Genomic DNA, 27,518 nt, shown 5'->3' on the forward strand with positions numbered 1-27,518 from the left:
TTTATGTAAAAGAGGAAATATAAGAAAATATACACATACCTGTCAGTTATGCAAAATGAAATACCAAGAGTAACCAGAAACTAATGAGTTACTTACAGAAGTTGGGTGGAAGCTGTGGAGAGAATGGGTGAATGGGGATGAGGCAGAAGAGATGAGGGAGAAGTGATGCTTCTCTGAATTGAATATAACTTTTCTGTTGTTATTGTTCTGATTCTTTGAGCCGTAATGATTCTTCATATATCCCAAAATATAAATAATTAAAATTAACCAGAATTTTAATTTTGGGGGAGACTGAAGATGAAATATGAAGAGCAACAAATTAAATCTAACCTAAGTATTACAAATAAATAGCATAACCACACTCAAAACTGTGGGAAGAAAATAACTAACCTAAGTTACTTTTTAAAAGAACATCTTGACTATATACTTTGAGGCTAAAGACAGAAAGAACTGTGCACAAATGTTATACTCTTATACTCACAAAAAGAACTGTGTAGCTGTATATCATAATGTGCGTATATTACACAAATATATATTATGCAAATATTAAACTTGTTTCTCACAGGGCTATGGATATCAATTCTGAAACTACTTTATATGTATATCAGGACTGAGCAAATAGGTACATATGTTATGAATAATTAGAGCTGAATTTCTCACTCAAAGAAAGGACTTATAAATAAGGAAACAGGGAAGGTTAGAATGAACTCCCCTGCTGCCTCTCTCTCTGTGTATGTATTATATATACACACATACACAGAGTGAGATATATGTGTATGTATGTGTATACATGTGTACATGCATGCATAGCTGAATAAATGACTGGTTTCTGTGTGTATAGATATATACATATATTTACATATGCACATATGATGCACATATTTGTGTATATGAGTATATTCATATTTGCATATATGTATAGCTGATACATCTAGATCTATCTATCTATCCATCTATTTATCTACCTACCTACCTACATATTCTAGTTCTATCAACTGAGTGGACTGGGAAACAAAGATAATTCAGTACCAATGAAATTGTTAAATCCAAGGCTGAGCTAGTGAAAGTACAAAAATGATCCTGGAATGTTTTGTTGTGCTAGAAAATAATGAAGTGATCAAAAAATGATGGGAGCTTGTTGAAAGGACATAGAAGTCTACACAAAAGGCCTTCCAAAGGCCACATCTGGGATACTTTGAGAAACATAAATAAATATAGTAATATATTATAAACCATAGAATACAATAAATTTCCATGAGTCCATAAGAGTATAAGTAAGTAATTGAATAAATAAATAATGCAGGAGAAAGGACAGATTTTCCTTACAGTAGAGTTCTAATTAGTTAAATGTAGAGGAAACAATGAAAATAGAAAATCACTCTTTGGCAAACACCACAGTAATAATTGTTAGAGGCGAGAATCATAGGTGGATGCTAAAATTAACAGGCAAAATTATAAAGGGAAAAAGAAGATTTGCATGGGCTCAAAGTAACTTCCCCCAATATATTTATTACTTACAACAGGAAAAAAGCAGTATCTTTATAATGGAGAAATCTGGCAGACATTACCTGACTGAAGTAATCAAGTTAACATCATCAATAATAAATCCTGTCTACATCCTGTACCTCTGATGTGATACACTGTGAAGGCACACGGCATCAGTTCTGCAAATAACACTTTTGTGATATTCTCACCAAAAATGAATGTAATAAAAGAAATCACTGAAACTCCAAAACTGAAAGACATTCTACAAAATCACAGTACTCTTCAAAATGTCAAGGACACAAAAGACAAAGAAAGACCGAGGGATTGTACCATATTGGGACTAAGGACACCTGCCATTCTACTGTGCTGTGGGATTCTGGATTAGATTTTGAGCATCACAAGGGCATTATGTCAGTGTTGCAATCCAATGTACACATCAGGATAGATGCGGAGAGGGCTGATGGCCACTCTGACTTTATTATAACCAGCGTTTCAATATATACATAGCTTACATCTGTTAAACATACACAGGTGTTCTGGATGAAGTAATTAGCGAATGCCAAGAATTCTTAGTGATTTCTCAAGGAGCCCTCCCTTGGCCTCTGTTTTGATATTATCATGTTACTGCTGTGCTTGTATATTCTATCTCGGAGCATGCAAGGCCTCCTAGGCAACGGCCCCTCCTGCTCCCAATATCGTGTCTCCATCTGTGCCCCCGGGTGACCGATGCCTGTCTTAGGTTGCCTCCCCCTGGAGGTCTTACCCGTCATTGGCTAACCAGCCTTCTCACCTCTGGGTCACAGTTTGTTGGCAAGCTTTTTCCAGTGATTATTAACCCTTCCTGCATCAAGGGCGGCTACACATTAGTGGGGGCAATTGGAAAAATTTGAATTAAGTCTTTAGATTAATTGCTAGTATTGCTTTGATGTCAAATGTCTTGGTTTTAACAATTGTGCAATGGCTAGGTAAAATGTTAACATTAGGGGTAACTGGGTGATAGGTATACTTGACTCTGAAGCATTTGTGTAACTCTAAAATTATTTCAAAATAAGACATTTTCAAAATAAAATATTAGAAACACTCTGAAGAATTTATGGGATCTCTTTTTTTGGCACAGTTTTGTAAATTAATGCACCTTATTTAATCTAACCAGAGAGAATAGCATGACTAGACTGAAGACAACAATTTACTCTCTCAACCATTGTTTAATCCATTATTCTTAATATTACAGGAAGGAACTTTTAAAAAACCCTCAATTCCCTAAGTATAAGAAACAATTAGTTGAGAAAATCTGAAATAACATTATGAAATGAATGAAAAAGAATAATTATGCACTGTCTTCCATATTCAACATGGAGGCAACACATCAGACTGCAGAATTCATTTATGGAAGAGGTATTTACATATCACCCTTAAATTATGTGTAAGGCAATAGCTTCCCATGCTCATGGGAGCTTCTATGACTTGACAGAGACCCTCACACTACTATTTGGGATACAGAGCTACTCACTAGAAATGAGGTAGACAGTTTTCTTACTTGGACCAAGGAGTCACTGAGAACTTCTGATAAGAAAGGGCCTCTAAAGACCCCACAGGGGAAATCACTGAGAGTTAGGGCTAAATGAATAAGTGGTAGGACTGAGAGTAAATGGTAGGACTTATTTTGCATAGTGATGGCTGAGACAAGATCCAGATCTTGTTTTCAGAGCCAACCTGCCTTTGGTAAAAATGCCTGGACATGATATCATGAACTAAAAGAGCTACCACTTCAGAGAATTGGAACATGGCATTAGCAGAAACTGGATTGGCAAAGACATTACATTAGCAGGGAGCATGTGGCCCTCAGACCGTGTAGACTCAATCTTCAGTAGTTTTAGAAGCATCGGTCCTTCCGTCTGGATTAAGGGGACAGTTTGATAACTGGACCAAACTCTTTAAGTCTGAATCATCACCCTAGATTCTTGGCTAATTTAGATAAAGACATCTCAAGAAGGAGATATTGGTATTTCTGCAAATATTGACAGATTTTTATTTGAGCAACTGATAGGAAAAATAAGAGTTGTACCTCTATTGCCAGGCTCAGATCCTGAGGCAAGTCACAGCAGAACCACACAGGTTGAGCTGTACAGTGTATCTAGTGGTAAGAGCAATTCTTTATTCTCTGCGTGAAGCACTTATCCAAGAGTTACTAGGCCAGTATCTCTACACTAGCTCCAGTCCTGAAACTTGATTTTTTCTGTCTTAAGTTTTTGGGCCCATGTGTATCTTTGTCATGCTGATCCATAAAGGAAGTGATTGGTTCCTGGAATCAGTGAAGAAACTGTCAATGAACTTTCTTTAAAGAATTCTTTAAAGTTCAGTATATCTGGCTAAACAGGAGTTTAAGAAATCAATTTCTATCAAGGTTATTAATGTGTCTATTTCTAAATATTCCTTGCACATTCATGCAATGTCAGAACAGTAGAGGACAAATCATGTCTATGCAAACCTGATATTCCCTGCTCCACGTGCTTTCTGAGACTAAGGAGGTATTCTGTGAGAGTGTGAATGTCTTCTGAGTGTTGCCTGCGGAAACCTTAGTGTGTCCTAGAAAGAACACCCTCTTCAAAATCAGAAGGAATCGGATTTAAATCTCATCTTTACTACTTAGTAGCTGTGTGACCTTGGGAAAGTTAATTAGCTTTCCTGAGCATTAGTTTTCAGACCTGTAAAATAAAGATAATTAAATTATCTTATAGGATTAGTATGGACATTAAACAATGGAATACGTTTGTGGTAGGTAAAATAATTCCTCTCCCAAGATGTGCACGTCCTGATCCCTGGAGCCTGTGAATATGTTAGATTATGTGGCAAAGGGGAATTAAGATTGCAGCTGGAATTAGGATTGCTGATTTGTTAACCTTAAAATAAGGAGATTGTCCTGGTTTACCTGGGTGGGCTCAGTGTAATCACAAGGACTCTTAAATACAGAAGAAACAGGCAGCATGAGAAAGACTTGACAGGCCATTGTTGACTTTGAAGATGGAAGCCAAACAAGGAATGCGGGCAGCCTCTACAATTTGGCAAAGGCAAGGAAGCAGATTCTCCCACAGAACTTCCAGAAGGAATACTGGAATGCCAATGGCTTGATTTTAATGCAGGGAGACCCGTTCTGGACTTCTGACCTCTGGAACTGTAAGATAAAAAATTAGTGGTAATACTGGCCCTGATATCAGTTCCCCTACGTTAAACCAAGCATATACGGGGTTAAAACCAAAAGCATTTACCCTGCTTACTCCCTGGCTTCCTGGCTCCAGAATCCACTATCCATCATGAAGACAGAGGCCAAGGACACCCGTCTGCAAATTCCCTTATCATCCTCCTCCCTGTAAGCAGCTTGCCAAAGCCTAATGCAGGCTGTTGGGAAAACTCCAGCCAGCAAGGCCACAGATTCCCTGCCCCACCCCAGTAAAAGCAGACATATTCTTTGCAACCTTTAAAAACCCTTTGCCTCCCATCTTTCGGAGAGACAAGAGGAGACAAATTTGAGGGCTCACTCTCATCCCCCAGCTGACGTCACCCAAAATAAAAACCCTATCCTTGCCATAAGGCTGATGTTCTAGTTTTTATTTGGCCCCTCTTGTCTGGCGGGTAAAGAAACTATATCTGTAGCTGGTGACAGCGGTATTGTAAGCCATCAAAATTGCCTTCTGGTAATTTATTACAGCAGTCATAGGAAACTAACATAATGTGTAAAGAGCCTAGCATAGTGCTTAGTAAATAATTGAAACACAATATATTTTGCTTCTACTTCCAACCTCCTTCCCTCTGTTTTTAGGTGATCTTCTACTCCACCTTCCAGTAAAATACTTCTGTTGCAAAATCTGCCCTAAATTAGAATTTAGCCTGGCCACTTGAGTTGGGATTTTGCTCTTTTCATTTGCACAAAGGGAGAGAGACATAAACTAGGCATCATTTGGACCACGAGCCAGCAAACTTTTTCTGTAAAGGGCTAGATAGTATATTTTAGGCCTTGTGGCTCATATGATCTTTGTCTGAACTCCTCAACTCTGCAGGTGTGGCAGGAAAGCAGCCATAAGCAATATGTAAATTAATGAGTGTGCCTGTGTTCCAATAAAACCGTATTTACAAAAACAGGCAGGGAGCTACATTTCATCTGTGGTCTGTAGTTTGCTGACCCATGAGTTACACTGTTTCTCTTCACCTGCACACAAGATTCTTTGAAGGTTAAGGTGTGGAATGGAGGTGAATCAAATTCTCCCATCTCTATAAAATCATTCAGACGACTTTGCTTATTGTATCTAATTTGTCTGTGAGTTGGAGATCATAATGAAACCAATGACTATAATAACAACAGTTATCACGTAATCATTATAATTTATAGGACAATGGAGAATGGCTTCCTTATCTTCTGAAACCCTACCCCGGGCCACAAGGTCATTGGCATTATTTATTTACCTCTTTAGATGCAGACTCTGCTACTTTAAAACGAATCACCATTTATCCGAAATTTGCTAATTTGAAATCCTAAAGGTGCAATCTTCTGATTTTTAAAAACATCAAAGACTCTCAGTGGCCATCTGAAAGACAGTAAGAAAGACAGAAGATAATTAGAAACTCCTTTACAAGGTCTTAATTTCTCCTCCTTGGATTGAGCATTTTCAGGACTTATGTACTTCTTTGCTTGTTTTCCGTTATCCATTTCCACATGCTGTGTCATTTGCTTTGAAATGTGACGAAGGGATCTGAGCTCAGGATCCTGCTGCAGAGGGAGGCATTATTGATTTCTTGGAGAGTAGCAAGAAGACTTGCAGTGTCGCTGTTAAACTTGGATGACAGATCACAACAGCTTGTGACATCTAATTTACTATAATGAAATCACGGGGTTCTCTGGCTCGCAGGCCTAGAGGGAAGGTGAAAGGTCAAGAAAGTAAAGATACTAAGCAGCCAGGCATGAAGGGCAGTTCATTTGCACAGTCCAGTCTCATTCAGAAAGGGCATTAGCTGAATTTACCTGCTCCAAGTTAACCAGATGGTCTTCTCAGCAAATGGAAAATTATAAATGTCTGATCGTCACTGTGCTGGTTGCAATTTAATTGCTTGATCAGGAAACCTTATTTTTGCTTTCCTTTTGAAGCCCTACAGATTGTTTTAATTTTGCAGCTAAGAATATATTAAACAGAAAATTTCTTTATGCTTGACAATGTTTTAAGCCATCTTTCAAATAGCTGCTAAGTCCCGTCTTTCGGTAATCTTCATTAAGACTTAGAGCACTCTGAAAGGTTTTGAAGTCTATGAAGCCCAGTTCCTTCTTAACTGATATGCTTTCATGACTGTTTGTTTTCATATTGTGTATGACTTTTATGAGGAAGAAACAAAAGGAAAGCAAATAAGCTGATAATGGGATTTTCTTTAGACTCAGTGACTTTCAGGGCTCCTTCCAGCCTCTAGTGCAGTCGCTCCATACCTAACCTTGTCCACATACTCCCTGAACAGCTATCACCTGTTTCCTGGGATGTATAAAGTGTGGGATAAGTTCTGATAAACAAATAGGAATCTTTCAGTTGATTCCATATTTATATTCCTCTCTGTGAGTAGTTGGTATTCTAATTGAGTTTTTGAGGCAAAAAATGATTGCTGAATCATACAGGACAAGCTGAATAAATTCAGCAGATATTTCATAGTAAAGGTTGTTCACAAATGCAAAAAAAAAGAATGGTATTGTCCTTTGGAAGGGTGCTGAAATAGACATTAATATCAACTGCTTTGTATTTTCAGTGCCATTATTTCCTTTTCGTATAATAACTATGACTCATTTAACTCTCTGCTTTTTTTTTTTTCTTTTTGAGGAAGATTAGCCCTGAGCTAACTATTGCCAATCCTCCTCTTTTTGCTGAAGAAGACTGGCCCTGAGCTAACATCCAGGCCCATCCTCCTCTACTTTCTATGTGGGATGCCTGCCACAGCACGGCTTTTGTGAAGTGGTGCCATATCCGTACCCGGGATCCCAACCTGAGAACCCCGGGCCGCTGAGAAGCAGAACATGCGAACTTAACCACTGCACCACGGGGCTGGCCCTAGAGTCAGTTTCTTTATCTTTAAAATGGGGCTAGTAATACAGCAATCATTCCTGAGTGCCCACTTGCCCAGGGAGGGCAGTACTTTTACACATATGGATCCAAGTACTCCTGACACATCTGTGAGCTAGGTATTATCCTCAGTCTGCACATGAGGAAACTGAGGCAGAGACGAGATGACTTTTGCAAACTTTGATGGCTGACAAATGTCACAGTTAGGTCTTAAATCCAGATCTTCTAACTCTGAGCAAACTTTTCTTTGCACGGAGTCTCTGCTGCTTCCCACAGGGTTTGCCCAAGGAGCAAATTAGACTCTGTGAAAGGGAGAGCTCTGTAAACATGAGGCAAGGTTATTAACTAATTATTTTGACAACTACCAATTCTTATGTGGGTACAGTTTTAAAGTCCACATATTGTAATTCACATTATAATCCCAATAAGAGCCTAACATTTCTTTGACCCAAAGTGCCAAGAATTATGGAAAGTGTTTTAATGAATCACCACACTTACTCCCTACAAACCTACAAGGTCGGTATGAATAATCCTTATTTTACATTTGAAGAATCTGAACAGTGCAGCTTTGGATTTCTAAAACCAAGGTACTGTTTTTTAACTTTCCTCCTTTGTAAACTATTAGATTTTCCTGAAAACTGAAAATAAAGCCAGAGTTTTAGGGGCTTCTTAATTGAATTTTTATTTTTTCAAATGTTCCATAATTTTTTACTTTATCATGAGAATGAGATTGAACAGGCAGAAGGAAGAGCTGGTTCCTGCTCTTACTTATCTTGCTAAAGGAAGAGACATTTTACTGTGAGTTGCACCTGTCTAAGCTGCTCATAGGCACTTGGGTAAATTAGAAGACAAGACACACACTTCTTGAGGTGGACAGTTGCTCTGAAGCTGTTCTCTCTTGGGTGTTCTGCCTGAAGATTTTAGCTCAATTTGGAATGGTTATGATGGACTCTCTAAGGATTAGCAGTCCCACCCTTCCAGTCAGCATCTTACATGTAACATTTTTAACCTATGTTTTATTTGCCATTATTTTACTTGGTTCATATATATATGTATGTGTGTGTGTTTTTGTTAAGATATGTGTGATATTTTTTGATAAATATAAATAATTTCCTATTTTGTATGTTTTATGCATAAAAATCTATACTTATGAAATGATGCAGGGTCGGCAAGCTGAGGAGTTGAAAGATTTCTTGGACTCTCAAGGTCTGGCAGTACTGCTCTTTTATTTAGAGAATAGCATGGAATAGCATGGGGACAGGACCCATGGGCAGTGAAGAGCTACTGCCATGGAGACAGGACCCACAGGCAGTAAGAGCTGCTGCCACATGGGTTGAGGGTAGGGCTAAATTTAAGGCATAGGTATGTGAGTTATCTCTTTACAAGACAAAGGAAAGAATATGTAAAAATGTTGTTAAAATGGTATCAGTGCAGGTGGGATCTGGTTATTGGGTGGTTCTATAACTTTAGATAAGAATCAGACTGGATTAAGTAAATGGCTGAAGCCACCACCTTAAATATTATTTTAGCTAAAGACAAAGGAGGATGTTGGAGGTGGAGGATAAGTCAATCATGGGAGATTATCACACAAGGACAGTAAAGAAGATGCAGATTTAAATCCTTGCCTTCTGCATTGATTAAGAGTTTCTAGAGATAAGATCATCCCCCCTTCTTCCTGGTACAGAGAGGGAGACACCTTTACAGATGGAGATTTCCTTTACAATGTAAATGTCTCTTAACAAAGGGTAAGTAAATTCTACCTCTCAGAGCCTCCTTTCTGTCTGCAGTTTTTAAAAGTAACCAGCCTAAAATAAACAATAGTCATCTTATCTCACCCCTGAACTGGAAACAGAGTCATTAAAAAGTGTATTGAGATAAAATAAAAGGGGCACTTTCCATACAGAGGCTTAGAGGAGATAAGTAATTTGCCTAAACATCACAAAAAATAAAGGGTTAGCAAGCTCTCATTTCCCTTTATGGAAAATTTAGTAATTTACATCTATTCTCCACTGAGCACAGATACAACATCTGGAAATACCATGAAAACATCTGCTTAAAGGTATTAAATTGTGAACAACATAGTGAAGAATGATCTGGCCAGGATCTGCAGGTGAGAAAAGCCTGGGCAGGTTAACAGTGCTGTGCCCCAGCTGATGCTCAACAAGCCCAGCAGGAGACTGTAGCTCAGCTTGATATAATTCCAATACCTGAAACTGAGTTAAAGAGATCCCTGCATGATAGTGCCCCCAGGTACCTTGCAGAAGCAAAATTAAATCTTAGTGGAGATATTATCCTGGCCTCATTTGTTTTTGTAGTTTTCCAAAATATTTATAATAAAATTTTCAGAAATCTTTTTAAAAAAATGAGATAAATGAGAACAGTGTGAACAAAAGAAGAGCTGAAAAATGACAATAGAAGGGGTTCTATATATTGGAGTTATCTGATACAAAATATGAAATAACTTCATATTATACTCTAGGAGCTAAGACAGATTGAGAAATTTGGCAAAGAATTTTAAAATATGAAAAAATGCAAACAGAGATTAAAGAATTGAAAAATGTGATAATCCAAATTAAGAATCTACATGGTGAGTTTAAGAGCAGATTTGATACAACTGAAAAGAGAACTAGTGACGTGGAACCTAGATCAGAACAAAATACACAGAATTAAGAACAGAGAGATAAAATGGAGGAAAGACTCAGTATAAATGTTGTAATCATAAAGGATATACCAAGAAGGGTAACATACATTACTTGGAGTCCCAGAATGAAAAGAAAGATGGAATGGGGCAGAAAATCTATATGAAGAGATAATAACTGAATATTTTGCACAGTTTCAAGAAGTTTTACAAATCATAAGGATGAGGGGGGAAAAAAAAGAATTCTGGACCTAATGACATCAAACCTCAGTCAATAAACCTCAGAAAAATAGAGAGAAAATGTTAAAAGCAGCCAAAGAAAAATCAACACATTGGCTTCAAAGGGAGCAACAATTGTACTCTCATCTGAATTGTCCACAGAAACAATGAGAAAAGAAAATTATAGGTTATTTTCACTCATTAGCGTAGATCTAAAAATACTAAATGAATTATGCCCAAGCTAGTGTAAGAATATCTTAAAAGTGTTATATAACACACCTATGTTGGATTTATCCCATGAATGAAAGCTTGTTTAGGATTTGTGAATCAATCATTATAATTCACTTTATTTATAGAGTAAAGTGAAAAAGTAACTTGATTATTTTACTTAGTTGTAGGATGATAAAATTTAAACTATATTTAAGTATATATATAAATGTTTATTTATATATGAAATCTTAGCTATATAGAAAAAGAAGGGAAATTTCTTAATCTCCCCTTCTCTCAAAAAAGGTCTTTAAAAGAAACCTACAGGAAACATCTTACTTATTGGCAAAATGATGAAAGCTTTATTTTTAAGATTTGTGTAAAGTAAAAGATGGCAGATATGACCATTTCTATTTAACATTGGTCTTAAAGACTTAGATAGGATGGTAAACAAGAAATAAATGATCATTATTCTCAGATAATATATTTTGTACTTAGAAAACTCACAAATCAATTATTTGACTTAATGAGTAGCTTTAGCAAGTTTTCTGGATATAAAGATCAATATGGGGGCTGGCCCCGTGGCCGAGTGGTTAAGTTCGCGCGCTCCGCTGCAGGCGGCCCAGTGTTTCGTCGGTTCGAATCCTGGGCGCGGACATGGCACTGCTTGTCAGACCACGCTGAGGCAGCGTCCCACATGCCACAACTAGAGGAGCCCACAATGAAGAATACACAACTATGTACCAGGGGGCTACACAACTATGTACCGGGGGGCTTTGGGGAGAAAAAGGAAAAAATAAAATCTTTAAAAAAAAAAAAAAAAAAGATCAATATGTAAAAACCAAATGTATTTCTATATACCAATAATAATAGCCAGAGAGTGTAATTTAAAAAATATATCACCTATAGTAGTATTAAAAACTATAAAATCCTGAGGAATAAATAACTGTAGCAGGCTCTCATGCAGAAAGTATAAAACATTATTGAGAGGAATTTTTAAAATCCCAAATAGGGGCCGTCCTGGTGGTTCAGCAGTTAAATTTGCACATTCCGCTTCTCAGCGGCCTGGGGTTCACCGGTTTGGATCCTGGGTGTGGACATGGCACTGCTTAGCAAGCCATGCTGTGATAGGTGTCCCACATATAAAGTAGAGGAAGATGGGCATGAATATTAGCTTAGGGCCAGTCTTCCTCAGCAAAAAGAGGAGGATTGGCAGCAGATGTTAGCTCAGGGCTAATCTTCCTCAAAAAAAAAAAATTAGATGGCTTTATATACGATTAATATAGCTAAAATTAAAAGGACTGACATTTGCAAGTGTTGACAAGGATGTAGAGCAACTGGAATTTTATTCCTTGCTGGTTTTGATCTGAGAGCCAAGCTTGTCCAGCAGCAGCAGTGGGACAGGGATGGGGAGCTGGAGAGAAGTCCCTGGAAGCTCTTGCCTCTATGGGTCGGCTGCCTATCTCTTGGTCAGTGGAGCCCTGCAGTTAAGGAAGGAGAGCAGGGTGTAGTAAAGAGCAGAGAAAGGAAAGCTGGAACCCACCAGGAACACAGATGCAACTACCGATGAAGGCATCGGAGAGTAATTTTGTGCTATTATGCTTTCACCTCTTCCCTCCTCCCTCAAGTCTTGTGCAAATTCCTCTTTTTGTTAATAACTCAGCACCAGACAGGAAAAGGTTTCTGGAAAACATAGCTCTAGCTTAACAAAATTGACAATATAATTGTTCAACACACTTAACAATAAAAATTTAACTGTGTATAAGCAGACAAAAGGATGAGAGACATTTTCATAAGTTAAAAACCTAGGCTTTGGGGGCTGGCCCCGTGGCCGAGTGGTTAAGTTCTCACGCTTCGCTGCAGGCGGCCCAGTGTTTCGTTGGTTCGGGTCCTGGGCTGGGACATGGCACTACTCATTGAACCGTGCTGAGGTGGCGTCCCATATGCCACAACTGGAAGGACCCACAACGAAGAATATACAACTATGTACCTGGGGGCTTTGGGGAGAAAAAGGAAAGAAATAAAATCTTTAAAAAAAAAAAAACAAAAAAATTCTAGTCTTTGGAATCAAGCAATCCTAGATTTGAATTTTAATATAGTCTTTTACTGTTTGAGTGATCCTGAGCAAGATACTTAAGCCCTCAGGGTCTTGGTATCCTTGCCCATAAAACAAGTATATGATTCATAGATTTGTTTAAGGATTAAGTATAATGCCTATACGTTTCTCAAGACAGCGCCTAGTTCATTGAGAGCTTCAGTAAATGGTTCCCTTTCACAACACCACTACTGATAATTTGTAAAGATACTTGGACATTAGAATCTCCTGAGGAACTTTTAAAATATGCTCACACAGACTCTGCCCAGAGAGATTCTGATTTACTTGGTATATTTCCCTGTCAATAAGCGACCAGTTGAGACAGGATACCCTCTACCTTATAAAATTCCTCAGTCAGACTCTATCATCTTTCTCCAGACCAGCATCCTTTGTTTGCAAGTTTTGTTACTTTTTGTGCATTCTAGACATGTTTCCAGAGGGTCTTCCCTAGCATTCTTTAGATTTACAAGTCACTCTAATGACCTTGAGTGAAAATGTGAGAAATCCTTCAAAGGGACATAGGAAACATTCCCATTTTCATCAACATTATTTTGGGAAGCTGGGACTGCAGAAAGCTGAACTCATTTATTTTCTTTAGATTCCTGCTAGTGATAGCTTCAGTATGTGACCTTCTAATGTCCTTTGTACCAAACTGGGCCATGGGATGAATGAGAGATATTCTTACTGAGCCCTTCACATCACTGACTCCAAAAGGAAGAAATGTCATACCAGCCAGAAATTTAAATGTGAGATATTGTGGTGAATTGATTCCCAGGTATGCTGAATGCGATATGAGTGAAGAGAAGTGAAAATTTTCTCCTTAGAATTCAATGGGAAGGCAGCGACTAATCTTCCAGTTGTAGATGAGTTCCTTTTCATTGACAGGCACTCTTTAATGCTTTAAAAATTTAATACTCTCTGGAGAGGAGTTAAATGAGTTTTTAAGTGCCATTTGTTGTGTGTTCTGGGAAAGTGAAGTGGAAATGGGAACATTAGGGTCATAGTGTGTTGTTATTGAAAATGAATCCCATTTTACCTCTACTTCACAGTATTCATATATTTTTCATAAAATGAGTTCATCCATATTTTAAGATTTAAGATCTACCTTTCCAGTCTGCCCTTCTCTGGTGTGTAGGCTGCTTTCTTCTTTTTCTTTTGCGTGCAGGTTGGCAGTTCAGTTGTTAGAGTTGTATTTTCTAAGTTTGCCTGCTATGCTCAAGCCTATGATGTCTTTGAACTGAGCTAGTGGTATGAGTTGATGAAAATCAGAAAAAAGTGAAGAAAGACACAAGTATTAAAATATTACGTTTGGGGAGAAGTGGTACAGTCAAAACTTTGGAATAAAGCTGAGAAATGAACAATTTTTGGAGGTAGTTTGAATTTTGCTCTGCATTGTGGGAAAAATCAAATTCCTTTATATATTTCTCTAGATTTAGATAAAATAGTTTTGTGTGATTCTTCATCCACAGATAGGGGGTTTGAAATGGCTTTTCCTCCCTTCACCTTATCTTCAAATTTTGGCAATAGTTAATGAATTCAGGATGCATTGATGAGTGTCCGCAGTGTGCCAAGAACTGCCCTAGGCAAAAGAGAAAACGCAAAGCCCACATTCCCCTGGGAATTATCATAAGTTCATCGTACAATTAGGGATGTCCGTTGTTGGCAAAATCTTCATCTATCTCAGGCTCTTTTGAGGCTGCTATCTTTCTTTCAGGCACATGCTTTAACCCCTGAAACTCAAGTGTTGCTCTGAAATGGACTCTGAAATGCTCTCTAACCGTTGTCTGTAGACATAAAAATGGAAATTTTAAGAGGTATCAGTTGGCCACAAAAATGGGCACCAGGCACTCTCCCTATTATCTACATGTTTCCTCTTACTTGATCCTGACAATAACGTGAAGAAGTAGAGACTATTATTTCACCCATTTTCTTGTATTGAAGAGAGTTTTAAAGAAGTCAAAGCACTTGTCCAAGGACACTTGGCAAGTAAATGGCCCAGCTGACAGTCAAATCTAAAACAGTCCAATCAAATATTAAGCCCTTAGCCCCCTACACAAATAAAATAAATATTATTTCTCAGACATGTAAATACTCACATCTTTAAATACTACAATGATGCTATGATTAATTAAATGTCAATTAATTTAAGGAGGCAATGATTTCATAGTAGCTTTACTTTCACTGTATTTTCTCTTGTAACAATGTAACTACTCTGATATGTGGGATGGCACTCAAAATTATTTGATATTTAATAATGACCGTTATATTGAAAAAATAAATATATTTTAGGAACTACTGTACTATACTCTAAGCTTCTTGAGAGCAAGGGAAATGATTCTGTTCAACTTTGTATTTCCAGTGCTTAACCCATGTCTGTCATGTAGAAGGAGGGCAATAAATGTTTCATAAGTGTGCATTTGCATAGATAAATGAATCCCATTGCTAGTTAAGTAGAATAGTGGTTCAAATATCCAACATCTAACATATATGCAGAAAGTATTGGGGTAAAATGAATAATTGCATAAAAAAGTGTTGGTAAACGAAGGAGAGTGTGGGAAACAAATGTCAGTGCCAAACAAGAAGAACTGGACGTGTTAAAAAGGGCAAATGCTTTTTTTGCACATTCTTCCTCTTTCTTTACTTAAAACTGACAACAAGAGAACTTCTCTTGAAAGATTAAAATTATTAAATCCGTCCTTGAAATTTAACTGCTTGCGTCACATCGGTGTGTATTTTGCTTTCCTGCCTCCCATAACCAGATACAGTTATTTAAATTTCATCCATGTAACCCCAAAAAGAAAAAAATACATTCTCTGTTATATCTGGCAAGAGCACATTGAATTTTGGGATCCCAAAAGAATTAATTGTTTTTCTGCTTTGTAATTACGTGGAGAACAGCGAGGAATAATGAATATTTTCAAGATATGGCATTTTTATGTTTCTTTGTTTTTATTTTTCTCTTTATAATTTTTGTATTGATTTTAATTAAACAGTTCTCTGTTTACGAGAGACTAGAGGAAACTTGATATCCTCAAATTAAGGAAAATAAACAAAACAGAGAAAAACATTTAGCAAAATTGGTTCCTTGAATTGTACTTTGCGCGATGATTAGAGGTTTTCTTCTTTCTTAAGACAGATTTGATATAGAAAAAGTGCACCCGGGGAGAGTGCTCTAAGCTTTCACCGCTTTTGTCTGAGGTGAATGGTGTTTCATTAATTTCCTATGAAATCTTCTTATGTGACAGTATAATTATAATATTGTACAACTTAGCTAGATGGCTTTAAATGATCTGCCAGTACAACCCCAGAAATGAAGGGTCATACAGGGTACAAGGAGCCTTCAAGATTCCATTTTGAAAACTAAGTACTCTTGGCAAGGGACAAAATTGCTAATGTGTTTCTACATTTGAGGTGACTTCCATTGTTCATAAGGGACCTTACAGCTCAGTGTGACGTCTCTAGTTCTTTAAAATGCCAATCACTTCAGTTTACACTTCTCTTCGCTTTGGGTAGGAACCTAGGAAAAATGTACTGATCGAGAAGGTAGCACAGATAGCAAAGATGAAATACTCCATGCTTTGGTCTGAGGTGGGAGGAATGTAGTTCTGGATATTAGAAATTCACTCAGAATTGGAGACCTACGGGGGTGTGGTGGGCAAAACCTTTGTCCATTGAAAGCAGCTTTCTTTAGTACGTCACTGAAAGCACGTTGACATTCAGAAGTTTCCGCAAGGAGTTAATTGGCTATTTCAGTGTTAATCATTTGAATTTATCCACATCCATCAATTTCCTGGCAGATTGGACTTCCTGTTGCTTTTAATAGAGGTTATAGGTAAAAGGGAAACATAGCATCAGATGTAATCTCAGCACAGTGAGAAATCAAATTTCTTACTCTCTGGCATGTGCAGGTCTACTCTATAACACAGAGTTCAATTTTCACCCACTTGGCACAAGTAGTTGAGGAAAGGAGGATTCAATCAAGAAAACCCAGGAAGGGAAAACCAGAGCTTGGACTCTGTTATTTCCAGCTTGGTACTATTGTTTTTTCTTCAGGATGCTATAATAACCAGTAAGTTGAATAGGAAAAAAAAAAAAAAAGTCAAACTGATTGTATGGCGTTATGGAGAAATATGATTTCTCCATATGTGATGTTTTGCTTTGGTTTTTTACTCAGTTATATTGGGGAAATAGTCACAGGATCCTAATGGTACCTCGTAGTGAAAATAAGTTGGACTAGGAGTTTATCTGCTGTGTGACTGTGAATAATTGCTTTGCAGTCTTTGGACATAAATTTGTTTATTTATAATATGAAGATAGACTATATGGTCCTATGAAATACCTCTGAGTCTTAAAATTTACTGACTCCCAGGTTTACATGTCTACCACTTTGAAATTAGTGTGCTGTACTAGGCTAAGAGAATGGTGAACATATTTCTTCTTGTTCAGTTTATAAATTGTCAGAGTGAAAACTTTCAAAAATGCGGAGTACTTATTGCATGAACTTCCAAAGAAAGTGCAAAATTCACGAGTCTTCAAAAACCTCATGTTTTAATCTTTTGTATTTGGCACATTCAAAATTAAAGAGATTTTTAACCATCACATGCTACTATGAATTAAGGATGCTTAGGAGGAAAAAAAAAATCCCCTAGACAGTTTTTAATTCTTGACTGTGTGACTGTTTTTGAAATGCAATTTAAAAATGTTATTTATGCATTGAACAGCAATCCGGTGTGTTCTGATTCAACCTGGGAGATTATCAATAACAAAATATTAAGTTCTTTCAGAAACAGAGTTTTCATTAAATCCTCTTGGATGGGACATTTTGACATAGACCTTTCAAATGGCAATATATATAGTTTCACACAAAATTCAAGCACAGAAAGCAGGAATATATAATATATATAATAGGAATTTTACGCTCTGCTTTGAATTTTGGGAAAAAAGTAATATGTCTTGTATTTCATTTTTCTAATTCTTCACAAAATAAAGTGACGTTTGAGGAATTATCTGGAGAATTTTGGAAAGTGTAGCTCCTAAACATATGAACGTAGATTTTAGGGAATACAATTGAGTTTTTAAAAAGTGAAGGGGTTTATTTCTATCACTTACTACTCACTGCACTTTAAATACTTTCTGAGGCAAACAATTCAACAAATAGCTAACAAGCAAGATGGCAAGCAAGCAAGAAGTCTAGTCAATGATGAGCAATAAATACTGCCTTCCTCTCTTATTTTTTTTGTCATAAAGAAAAGAATGAATTTTCTATTCAGAAGCACAATAAAAGTGATTGGCTTGTATCTTTACTGCAACATTGTTAGTAACAGAGTAAAAAGCAAACAATCTTCAAGTCTAAGATTAGTGGTGCAGTGAAACAAAATATGGCCTATCCGTTTGAAAGATGATTATTAAAATGTTGATTTTGTACATATAGGTATGTACCTATGCATAAGTACATATATGACACGTAATACTATTGAAAAATACTTAGGATATAAGGTTATTTGAACAGAATTTAATGCAAAATTTAACATAAAGATTGATTTCCCTATATTTTAGAAAGCCACTTGAATATTTAAAGAATAAAATACTTGAAAAATACAGTAAAAACTTCTGACATTATCAAGACAGGTAGATGGTGAGTGTGATGGTTAATTTTATGCATCAACTTGACTAGGTGAATAGATGCCCAGGGAAACATTATTTATGGGTGTGTCGTGAAGGTGTTTCTGGAGGGGATTAACATATAATTTGTAGACTGAGTGAAAAAGATGAGTAGACATCCTCTAATCATTTGAGGGCCTGAATAAAACAAAAAGGTGGAGGAAGGAAGAATTTGCTCTCTTTTGCTTGAGCTGGGCATCCATCTTCTGCTGCCGTCAGACAAACGCTCCTGGTTCTCAGGCCTTTGAACATGGACTGGGACCTACACCATCAGCTTCCCTGCCTCTCAGGCCTGTGGACTCAGACTGAATTACAAACCCAGCTTTCCTGGTTCTCTAGTTGCAGACCACAGACCGTGGGACTCCTCGGACTCTGGAATCATGTGAGCCAATTCCTACAATACATATTTGTATGTATGATACCTATAATCTGTAATATATGTCATATATCTATATTTATAATATATAATATATATTTTTCCTATCGATTCTGTTTCTCTGGAGAGCTCTGACTCACAAAGTTAATAGAAAAACTGGTTAAAGCAGGAAATCATAAAAATGGATATATAAAGAGATTAATTTTTTTACATTTAAAATGTGCAAACGTATATCCATTCACTAATCTTTTGATGAGTCAAGGGCTTTCTGTAAGTCTGGGGCTTATCATTAAAGATTCAAATCGTCTTCTTTTTTTTTTTTTTAAGATTTTAGTTTTCCTTTTTCTCCCCAAAGCCCCCCGGTACCTAGGTGTGTATTTTTAGTTGTGGGTCCTTCTAGTCATGGCATGTGGGACGCCGCCTCAGCATGGCTTGATGAGTGGTGCCATGTCCACACCCAGGATCTGAACTGGCAAAACCCTGGGCTGCAGAAGCAGAGTGTGTGAACTTAACCATTCAGCCACGGGACCAGCTCCTCAAATTGTCTTCTTATAGGCCATGTGTATAAAACACATTACTTATGATTTTCCTTTAAAGTGAAAACTTAAAACACTAGCAAAGAAATTTGACTGCAGATTCTATGTTTTTGTCATGGTTTTTTCCAAATCATTTAAAGACATCTCACCATAGTTAGTTTGACAGCAAATTTTTTAATGCTTTTTATTTATTGAGTCTTATCAAAGGATTCAGCTCAATTTTCATAGAAATAACTCTCTTTCATGTCCATATGTTTATAGAATATCATTACATTATTATTTAATTAAACCACTTTACTTAATTGATATACATTATTATGCATTACAAACACAATCACAGCCAGTATCATCAGGTTTGGAAGCAACAGAATAATTTTTGTGTCTACCCTAAAATATCTATAACTAAGTAAAATATGCAGTCCATTCATCCAAATTCTACTAACTCTTCTGTTAATGGTCTAAAATTCTGAAAGCCAACAAGTTGTAGGCTGGCTGGACCCCACTGAAAAATCTTTTTTCCTCATTTATGAGTCCAGGGAATTCCATGGCAATAATTGCAACACAGTTTGAATAACTATTTTAGGAAGCAGTAAGCAACAGGGTCAGATTTGACTATGTCAAAGTCAGCACTTCGCAGCCATCAGAAATGGGAAGTACCCTGGGGCCAGCCTGGTGGCGCTGTGGTTAAGTTGTCACGTTCTGCGTCAGTGGCCGGGGTTCGTAGGTTCAGATCCTAGGCGTGGATCTACGCTTTGCTTATCAAGCCATGCTGTGGCAGGCGTCCCACATATAAACTAGAGGAAGATGGGCACAGAAGGCAGAGATTAAAGTGGAGATTATAAGCAGTGTCTCATCTTGAGGATTCTAAAATAGTGGCAAAAAGATTCCAGAGATACTGTCTAACTGCTACTGAGGCCCAAGGGACCAGTGCCCCGCAAGTGGGTCCTTTTGCCTGGAGCCTCCCATGCCAATAGAACGAACCTGGGTTTGGAATAGCAGAGCAGAAACGTTATTCATTGATTAATGAATGGACAAGGCAGAACTCGTGCTCTAAAACACCTTCTCCTGAAGGGAAGGTGAGCAGGGTTCTTATGGGATGTGAAGGCGGAGGGGTCTCCAAGTCATCACTCTGGCGGAGGCATTTGGGGCATTCGCAGATCTTCCCTTCTTGCACATGGCACCTTTTACATATGTTTCCTTTTGCACATGGCACCCCATTGCCACCTTGGACCTTTCTGGTTTGGACCAGTTCTGCCGTTTGGCCATCTGGTAATATTCTGCCTTAGTTCCTATAAGCAAGCACAACTTAAAAACAAGGCAGTAGATGTGGAAATCAGTTTTAGGGACTTCTCTGGGTGACATCAGCAATATAAATAACCAGGAGATAGTAATGGTTTCTGTGATATATAGATCCTGTTGCCAAACAGAATCTCAGAATATTTAATGTCTTAATGGCATTCCCTTCACTTTGGAGTCAGGAAATGCTTCTAGCCAAGATCAATTTGAAGAGAAAGATTTTCTCAGAGATTTTATTTGTGAAAAGCTTTTAAAGTCAGTTTCCATTAATTCCATCCTCCAACTCAACTACTGACCAGGCCCACACTCAGGACACAGGGCAGGAGTGGGAAAGGGAGAGATTATTCTCTCTCTAAAAAACAAAACAACAAACACCCCTAAAACATTTTAAAAATAACAGTCACCACAACAGAAAAGCAAACAACAAATAAACCTTCTCTTGGCTTCACATTCTACTCCAGACCTGGCCTCAATTTTTAGCCTCTCTTTACAGCAAAATGCCTAGAAAGAGTTGTCATTACTTGCTATCTCCTATTCCCTTTCTTCTATTGTCTTTTAAATTCATTCTTAACACCCTCTAATAGCTTTCTCATCAATAGTTTGCTCAAACTGCTTCTGTCAATGTCAGTAATGACCGCCACATTGCTAAATTCAATGGGGAATTCACAGTTGACACGGCATTTGACCTATTGGCAGCATTTGACTCAGTTACCATACCGTCTCCTTTGATACACATTGTTTTCACCTGGCGTCTGGAACAACACACTTGTAATTTACTTCTGTCTCATAGGCAGCTCTTTCTAAGTCTGCTTTCTTGGTTCCACAATCCCTAAACTCTGGAGTGCCCTAGGGAATAATCCTTGCACCTACAACTTCTCAGATGATCTCATCCATCCTCAAGGTTTTAAGTATCGCCTATATGCTGTTGATGCCTAAATTGGTGTATCTAGACTAGATGTCTCCTATAAAATCCAGACTTTAACTTCCTCTTAAATACCTGGATGTCTAATAGAAAACTCAAAATCAATACGTCCCAAACTGAACTCTTCATCTTCCCTCCAAACTTCTCATCAACCTTCCGTGTTTGAATATATGAATATTATGTTTCTTCATGTTGCTCAAACAAAAAATTTTGGACTTATCATGATTTAGGTATATCCCACATCCTATCTGTTCGTAAATCCTGTCATCTCTGCCTTTAGAATCCGAATGCTTTTCATCACTTCCTCTGCTCACCAACCTGTCTTTTGCCTGGATTTTTGCAAATAATCTCCTGAGTTTCTCTGCTTCTAGCCTGACCTCCTATCGTCTATCTTCACAGAGAAGCTATAGTGATTCTTTTAACAACGTGCAAGACCATGTTACTCCTCTGCTTGAAACCTCTGTTGGGCTTCCCACCTTGTGTAAAATAAAAACCCAAGTTTATAGCAGGCCTTTCAAGATCAGGGCCCTGCTCCCTCTTAGATCTCAGCTTGACCACTAGCTCCAACCACACTACCCTTCTTGCTCTTCTTTGACCTGAGAAAATACATTTGTGCCTTGGTGTTTTAGCATTGGTTGTTCCCTTAGCCTGGAATATTCTTCCTTAATTTTATGCCTATGAATAGCCTTTTTGCTGTTTTCAGGTTTTGCTCAAGTGATACTTCTTCAATTGACTATGCTATTTAAAATAACAATCCCTCCCTCTCCAGCATTATCTACACCCTTCCCTCCTTTATATTCCTCTATAGCATTATTTACCATCTAACATATGAGGGAATTGACTGTAGTGTGTGTTGTCGATGAAAATAATCCATAACCAATCTATAAATGAAAATTTGGGTCAGTTAATTCTGAGCTAAAATGTGAGGACCATGGCCCAGCGCCTTTCTTCCCAGAGGAAGGAAGGGCACCAAAGAAGTGGGGTGTATAGAGTGATTATATACCCTCAAAGAGGATGTTTCACATAGGATTGAAATGTCCCTTTTACAATAGTTGCAAGACTGCTCTGTTGGCATAGTGGTTGATGGACACAGCAGGTAGGTCTGCTGTTTTGGTGGACACAGCAAGGTGGCAGGTCTGTTGTCCTGAGCTGAGTGGTCACAGGTGAACTGGGTGGTCAAAAGTGAGCGCAGCAATCAGTTCCTAGCCTAGAGAGAGATGCTTATCCCTAAGGAAATGCAAATGTAGGGGAAAGTTGCACCTTTACCTTAAGGGCATTTGTTCTTGCCATAGTAAAGGTTTAAAGCAGATGTGCAATGCATGCTTGGTGGCCACGTCAGGCCCTTTTGGCAAAACAAGTCAGGCTGAATTAAGTTTACACCAAAAGTCTTCCTCATATATTCCACTATATCCTATTGCTTGCCATTTCTATTTGTCAGTGTGTGCGTTTGTAATATAGGACACTCTCCCTTTTGCTACTCAATGGAAGAAGCATAATGCTTTAATTTAAAATGATTGACTGGTTCGGGGATAGAGGAGTGGAAAGGCGCTTTTCCTGAGCAACACTGTAGTCACCCTGCTGAACTTGAACGATCAAAAAAATCGCCATCATTGGAATTTCACTTAGTCGACTTGTGATATACTTGACGAATAGCCATTAGGGTTCAGAAAATGTAGTTCTAGACAGCAATAATTCATGCTGAAATTTTCAAAACAGTTTTAAATAGTTATTTGACAATTTATAATTTTAAAAATAACTTTAAAACCAATAGTCAGTGATACTAATAGTTATCATTATTGAAAACCCTGTATGAGCTGGAGGATTTTTGCACGTGTTTTTATATAAATATTATCTCGTTTAAACTTCTCACCAGCTCTTCAGTGTAGATGTTATTATCTTGATTTCCAAGGTCAGAGAACTGAGGCTCAGAGGGTTAAGGAACTTGCTCTATGACACTGGGTGAGAGGCAGGCCTGTCTGGCACTGGCCACGTGCTCTTCCTACTCACCGTAGCCTGTCATAGAAAAGAACAATGGGGATCAGTGGATGTGTGGAACACAACAGCCCATGGTTCAAATCGCAAGGTGATTTTCCATGTATTTTGGAAATATACATCTTTCCGTGTGTATTTTTACTGTCTAAAGGATAAAATGTTAACCTCTAGTGAAGGAAAATTAAATAGAACAAAGCAAATACGTAAATGAAAAATAACACACACACATACTTTGCAGGCATGATTTATGAAAAACATGTCTGACCTTCAAGAAATCATGTGCTAATGAACACGTGAGCTAATGAACATGAGTCACATTGTCTTTTTCTCTCAAGTCCTTATTTACATACAGATCTAGTACATTTACAATCTTATGAAATGTTATGTGGATATTTTTACCACCTTGTATTATTTTTAGCTTTACTGTCTATATGATGGGAAAATAAAAGAGGTTTTTTAAATCAAAAATAGGAGTTTTAAAAATTTTATTTCAGGGGGTTGGCCCCATGGCTGAGCAGTTAAGTTCATGCACTCTGCTTTGGCAGCCTAGGGTGCACCAGTTTGAATCCTGGCTATGGACCTACACACTGCTCATCAAGCCATGATGTGGCAGCATCCACATAGAAGAACTAGAATGACTTACAACTAGGATGTACAACTATGTACTGGGGCTTTGGGGAGAAAAAAAAAGAGGAAGATTGGCAACAGATGTTAGCTCAGGGCCAATCTTCCACACCAAAAAAAAGCATACCTTAAAAAAACAAAAAGTGAGAGCCAAGAATAGGTATATGGCATTGTTTCCATTATCACAACACATTTAAAAAAAATTTATTCCAGCATGAGTGCTTCTCAATGTGTGGTCACTGTTCTTAATACCTATAGGCAAGAATGCATTTCATTGGCTGCTGTGCTGGACATTGAAGATGATCCCAAGTCAAGAGTACGAACTTGGTAGAGCTGCTAGTAATGCAGGAGACAAAAACACATTTCTTCATTTTTTTTAAACTACTGAGTCCAAGAACATAGTTTGGGAAGCCAAATACAATTCCACTGAAGAGTCATATGCAGGAAATGAGAGAGGAAAACAAAGCCCTGAATGAGAAGGATGCTGGTTGCATAAGAGATCTGTGGAATGCAGGATGATTGTAATGGCTATATGACAGTTGCAGCCACTATAAAATGTTACAGTAGAAAATTGTTGTTTAAAAAAATGCAGTGATTCAGTATTGTTGAATACAGGAATTGCCTTTAGTGGAAGGATATTTTGCTGCCTCATCAGACCCTGGAGGAATAGTAGAGGAAGAGAGTAGAAGAGAAGAAAACATGTATGGATGCCATGCCAGAGATGCTAATACAAGAATGCTGAGATGGAGAGAAGAAGCCAGTTTAATTAACCCTAGAAAAGTGCCCTGAATAGACACTTTATATGTATTTGTTCTGTGAATCTTTATGAATATATGGAAAATGTATGATAATAAACTGGATGAAATATGTTTACCTTCCTTAAAGTAGTATAAAGCGACTTACATTTGATTCAACTCAATAAACCCACTGCTGAGGGCATCTATAATGCAGCAATTGGGTTTGGTGGCCAACAATATAGGCAGTGGAATCAGACAGATCTCAGTTCTGCTCTTCAATCTGACATCCACCAGCTGGGTGATCTGGGGGTCATTCTTCATTGCTTGATTTGTCAGTTCCTCAGTCAATAAGCACAAGAAGGTAATTGTGAGGATTAAAACAGAATCTAGATAAAAAGTGCTTAAAGCTTAATACAATGCCTCTCACATAATAGAACTTGAGGAGATTTAGAAATTATGGTCAATTGTTATATTGTACTGGCTTCCCTTTCACCTCCCTTTTTCCTTTAATTTTTTTCTTTTAAGTTAGAGAGTTTTCTGCTTACAAGTTGTTAGTTGCCTTTATTTTTGGAGTTAGGGACATTAAATCTTTTTGGGAAGAACATAACGAGAGAAATTGGTCATGTCAATGTGTTGTCAGGAAAGGGTGCAACTGGAGATTTCTTTGGCCTAATGGAAGCTGTCTCTCTCCATAACATTTGCAGTGTGGAGGTCTCAGATCGCTGAGGAAGGGGTGATCAAATTGGTAGTAAAACCAGGAAGCCTCCTGGGAAGAAACGGATTAAGAGTCTGATCTTTCATTTTTTAAGAAAATCAGCTTCATTGAAGTATCATGTGCACACAATAAAACCCCCAATTTTAACCGTACTTCTCTGACTCTCGTTTTCAATGTTCAAACGCTGAGGTGGCATCTCTGACACACTCGTATGTGCCTGACTGCAGCCATCAAGCAGGAAAAGAGACCACGGGTCCCTGTGAGGAAACTCACCTCGCTGTAAAGAGAGGAGTAAGGATTAGTGTCTTGAAGACAATATCTGGGTCTGAACTGTGTTAGGGGAATAACTCCCTGTGGTCTGGGCAAAGGCTTAGGCTAAGGCTTGAAAATGCAAGTGTTCTGCCTGCTCCTCAGAGACAAATGTGAAAAATATACGAATGCATATGATTTTGAGATTCTTTCAACCAAAAAGATGTCACTGTGCAAAGGCTTCTTTATAGAGATACAAGGGAACAGTGACTGAATTGAACCACAAGAAGAGAGCCTTCCTTTTCTTTCCGTTTCCAGCAATAATAGCAATTGTAATAGAGAATGAAGATTTCAAGATACTGGAAAGCTTTTCAGTCCTTTCTCCATGAAGCATTTGTGTCCATGACTCATCCTTTGCACTAAGTTATCATGCGGGCATATGACCTTGTCTGGGTAAGCAGGGGGAAAACAAGAAAAGAACAAGGAGAATTTTTTGATAGTATATTGTAGGACTATATTTATACTGACTTAAATATTCAGAGACTGATCTTATTTTGAATCTGAAGATGACAAAATGAAATATACAGATCTCTCTATATACCATGCATACTCATATAATCATTACATTATTATTATTACTATTACTATTGTGATCTTTAGGGACAAATCTAGATGTTACTGAGTACGCAAAAAAGAACTAGACTCCCCTAACCACAAGGACTTTATAGTGTATTAAGTGAAATAGACATGTTTACAAACAACTTCTCATCATGTGAGTTGAGGCTACTGAGTTGGGTTGTGGACAATCCATAGTATTGTTACAAGCAGAAATAGTTCAAGAGGCATTCTCAGTGGGCAGTGGCATTAGCATAAGCAGAAAAGGAAGTTCAAAAATCAATTGGGAGAAGAGTGAAGGTCTGGGTGTGTCTGGCGAATGAGCAAATTCATCAGAGTTTAATGCTGGCGAGGGAATTAGTAGCCAGATCTTAGAAGGTGTTGGGAACTTGGGCTTTTACTGTTTGTGATGGTTTGCAAGCTGGAAATGGCATGATCTGAGCCATGCCTTAGGATGGTTATTTTGTCAGTCAATGTGTGAAGGACTGAAAAAAGAACACAGGGGAAAGAATGATTGGCTGGAGTTTATTGGCCTTCTGTCTCTCATTTGCTCAGATCTTGTGTCTCCATAATGCTTTCAAAAACTAGGACTTCAAATGCATCTCTCTGATGTGTGAAAACAGCACTAGGGGCTGGGCTGTTTGTGCCAGTTTTATGGGACCATAATCTGAATGATTTTGTGTAAATGTAAATACATATGAGAGAGGATATTGTAGGGAGTGTGTGGCTTTATGTTTTTCAGACGTTATTTCAAGCTTGTGAATAAGACTGTGAATAATATGGTTTGTAAGTCTCCCAACAGGAAATTGCTATCCAGAAATTAAATGAAAACATAAAAGGATCCTCAGAATCATCCCTCTTGGCAGCATAGATATACAGTATGCCTTGGTTAAATTAAAATATTTAATTTATTTAATACAAAGCCCATTGTAGATGGAGATACAAAAACAGAAGACCTAATAGAAAATTAAAATTCCAAGTCCTGTGCTAAGATCAGATATCTTACTGTTATGGTGTTTCCAGATGAAAATGGAAATTTTATGCTATAATGATAATTTTCTT

Source organism: Equus asinus, chromosome 2 (assembly GCF_041296235.1).
Source record: "Equus asinus isolate D_3611 breed Donkey chromosome 2, EquAss-T2T_v2, whole genome shotgun sequence".
Classification (NCBI taxonomy): Eukaryota; Metazoa; Chordata; class Mammalia; order Perissodactyla; family Equidae; genus Equus; species Equus asinus.